Source organism: Petaurus breviceps, unplaced genomic scaffold (assembly GCF_028583685.1).
Source record: "Petaurus breviceps papuanus isolate PSGF00001 unplaced genomic scaffold, PetGlider_PUasm1.0 98, whole genome shotgun sequence".
Classification (NCBI taxonomy): domain Eukaryota; kingdom Metazoa; phylum Chordata; class Mammalia; order Diprotodontia; family Petauridae; genus Petaurus; species Petaurus breviceps.
In genome coordinates this window covers 49,578,722-49,582,670 of record NW_027187460.1, presented here as the reverse complement: position 1 = coordinate 49,582,670, position 3,949 = coordinate 49,578,722, and positions in this window count along the sequence as shown.

The following is a 3,949-nucleotide window of genomic DNA, read 5'->3' as shown; positions in this document are numbered from 1 at the left end:
TGTGTGTGTATACACACATTTGTGTAACTAGAAGTATAATGTGAATTGTAATGTTTCTTTGAAATAGAAAGTAGAGGAAAAAAAGGAAATGCAGCATAAGAAGAATCATATTAACTCTATTCCTCTCAGTGGAGACAATTTCCTCAGAGGAGATAGTTTTCCCACAATTGTTTGTTACCATTGGACCTAAGATCATAGAAGTTTATCGCTGGGGGAGAGATTAGTTCTTGGGTCTATCTAGGATACTACATGAATTGTTTAGCAAATTCCAACCTTAAGCTCCAGAAAAGTTTACCCCCTTAGTTCAGGGAATCCTTGGTTCTCAATACAAAGATGCATTAAAATTTTCTACTTTCACTTACATGAACTGTTACTGAGTGGTGAGCAGAACCAGGAGAACATTGCATATATTAAAAGTAATATTGTACAATGATCAACTACGAGAGACTTAGCTCTTCTAAGCAATACAAAAATCCAAGAAAATTCCAAAAGTCTTGTGATGGAAAACCCTAACCACATCCAGAGAAAGAACTGTGGAGTTTGAATGTAGATCAAAGCATACTATTTTCATTTTTTTAAATTTTTCTTTCTCATGGTTTTTCCCTTTTGCTGGGATTCTCCTTTCACAAGATGGCTAATGTGGAGATATGCTTAGTATGATTGTACATGTATAGCTTATATCAGATTTCTTGATGTCTTGGGGAGGGGGGAAGGAGAAAAATTTGGAACTCAAAAACTTACCAAAATGAATGTTGCAAACTATCTTTACATGTAATTGGAAAAAAATAAAATACTATTAATTAAAAAAAAGATTTTTATACTTTCAATTCATCAACTTGCAATGTAATGCGCAGTGGTGGAAAGATGCATTCTGTGTTGAGGGAAAGACCTACAGATACATCAATTGCCTTGAACTAAAGGAATTTCTACTAAGTAGTGGGAAAAAAATTCATTGATATTTGCTTATCCCATGGAGACCAAAGGGACTTCTGTTAACCTTTGAGGAGTCCAAAGAATAAGAGGTCTAGATTTTGAATTAAGCAAATGGTAAGAATAACCTTATTGCTAAGATACTGTTCTTGACCCCCTTTTAGATTTTTACTCATAACTCATAATAAATCAAGTTCATTGCTAACCATCTCTGTAAGAAAATTTCTACATGTACTTATGCTTTATAGTATATATTCTAACTCAATTTGTAGTCATGTCACATAAAACATGGTTGGGTACAACAGCTAAAGTATGTAGCATATAGGCAGTGTTTGTGTAAAATTGCTGAAACAATCAGATTTTCTTTGAAAAATTCAAAAGTATGTAGTCTATAATATTAGATTTATGCAACAAATATATGAAAAACTTCCCATTACCTTTCTAGATGATAGGATAAGCACAAAGAAAACACAGTGTAAATCCAAAGACGTCTCCATCACAAATATTCTACCAGACTACTTGTAGCAACCTGTGGTACAGCTTTTTGAACCCATATTGGACTAATCAGCCACAGTCAAACACATATACCCTGGCCCCAGCCTCATGATGTCATTGGTTCTCTTTGAAAACAAAGGACAAACAACAATTTTATTGATCACATATACAAACAAAAGCATATGCTGACTTTGGGCATGTCACAGTATTAGCCAAAGTATTGTTTGGAGAAAAGGTTCATGGGAGACCAGGTCTCTTGTTCCCTCCCTTAAATTCAGATGGCCAACAGTGTGACTGTTGCATAAATGACCTACAGAAGCCTACTCTCTTTGCCATGTTTGAAAAAAAAAAAAGTATTGCTACCCCTACTTCATCATCTTGTACAAGCTTTGCAGAGACAAGATTCTTTTGGCCTTTTGATTAAGGGAGAGAGGTCAGAGGAAGTCATCCTATTCTACCTGCCCCTCTCCCTCTCCACCATTAATATAGTACCTTCACCCAAAAAACTACCTTGACATTTTAGTCTCCTTGGGGTGTATTAAAATGACACTTGATTTTTAGACTATCCTTCATGTGGGGTAATATTTTAATCACTACCTTCTCTACACTAATAGGTTATCTTGCTCCAATTCTTTGTTTCATCTCTTATTCCTCCTGGATCTTTTCTCTTCCCTAATACTTATGGGATAATCTAGGCTCCACCTACTCTTTAAGTCATAGAATATGGATTTGGGAAGGGGCAGCCTGAGGCTAAATGGTCTTGAGTATGTTTTCTGATACTTCATGTGGCTCAGACTTTAGAAATAAAAGAATCAAGATTTCTGATAAAAAAAAATTGTGTATATATGTGCATATATAAAAAGACACATAAAGCTATTGATCTATCTATATCTATAAGCATGTATATAGATACATATGTGTGTATGTGGAGAGAGAGAACGTGAGAGAGAGTGTCTTGTATGGAATAATGGATAGAGACTGCTTTGTAATAGAGAGAATATGGGTTCAAGTCCTTATATGACACATACTTGTCATGCTACAACATCATTTGACTTCTCAGGGTCTTGGGTAACTTCCTAAGACTATAAATTTCAGATGAGTTGCTAATCTTCCTTAGTTCAGTGACTTTCCAGTCTTTGTGTTTCCTACATGGATGAAATCACAGGGTGGGACCAAAATTAGCCAAAAAATTTTATAAAATATTATGTAGTGACTCTTCCCATTTACCAATTTAAAACAGATTTGATACTTACTGGAAAGTTTAATCTTTTTTCATATTCAATTTGTTCCTTTTCTTAATAACAACATATTTCTGTAAAGAAATTAAGATGATTTCATTTGTTCTCTTCATCATCTTTCTTAGTGGGATCCATATTCACCCACAAAATTAAGCCTATCAGTCTACATGGAATAAATTAAAATATCAGAATGCGTAATGTCCATAATATGATATTCAGCTGGATAGACAGATCATTAAATTAATCTTTTAAACACAATGGAGATAGATAATTAGCTGGTCTTAGACATGGATAGAAGAAAATGCACTTCCAATGATGCCAAGTTTCTCCACAATGAAAAATAAGAACAGCAACATGTACAAAAAAAACAACAACAAAAATTAACCACTTTTAAATGATAATCTTCTTAGAGACATACTGAGGCTGAAAATCATAGGATATCATATTCTCCAATGTATCAAACTTATGGAGGAAATCTAAGACAAAAGAGAGAAATATGGTGGGCGAAAGTAGTTTTCTGGGTGCTCCCAACTCTGGCCTGTGCACAAACAGAGGCATAAAAGAATCCATCCAGAATAAATATGATCAGAAATGAAAGTGAACTGCTGAGAGAGTGTGGCAGCAAGCACCCCAAGCGTCCCCAGGGTGACTGCCCATACAGGTTCTTGGATCTACTTTGATAAAGGAAAGCAACTCAAAATGGGTTAACAAGCTTACTTTAATCAGTCAAATATGTAGTATTCACCTAGTTCAGGGGAAAAAGGTCAGCACCCCGAACTTCAAAGTATACAGACAGAATTATCAAGACAAAAACAAATCAAGTAGACAGATTTCCAAACTGTCCAACCATTACATCCATACCAAACCACATCTGGGTTTCAAAGCCGGGGGGCTCTGGGCAATGGCTAGCCCAGAGTTTCATCAAATCACATAACACTTCTCAAAGTGAGCCCCAAAACAAAGCCTCACATCAGGGCTTATATAGCCTTCTCCTGGATCAGGGAATGTAACAACCTTATTGACCCACTGGCCAATCAAAAAGTATCTACTGAAAAACAAGCCTCCCACCCCAGGCTCCAGGTGCACTTTAGCCTAGGGGCAGGGAAGATCCTTAAATTTTACATTCCCATTACAGGGAGAGGAACTTCCCAGATGCTATGTCAGAAATGATAAAGGACCTATATCACAACTGCTAGTACCTTAGATGGAGTTTGCATAGAGGATTTATGAAAGGAGATGGACAAGAGTTCCAGACCTACAGAGAGATAGAATCTCAGAATGTCGGA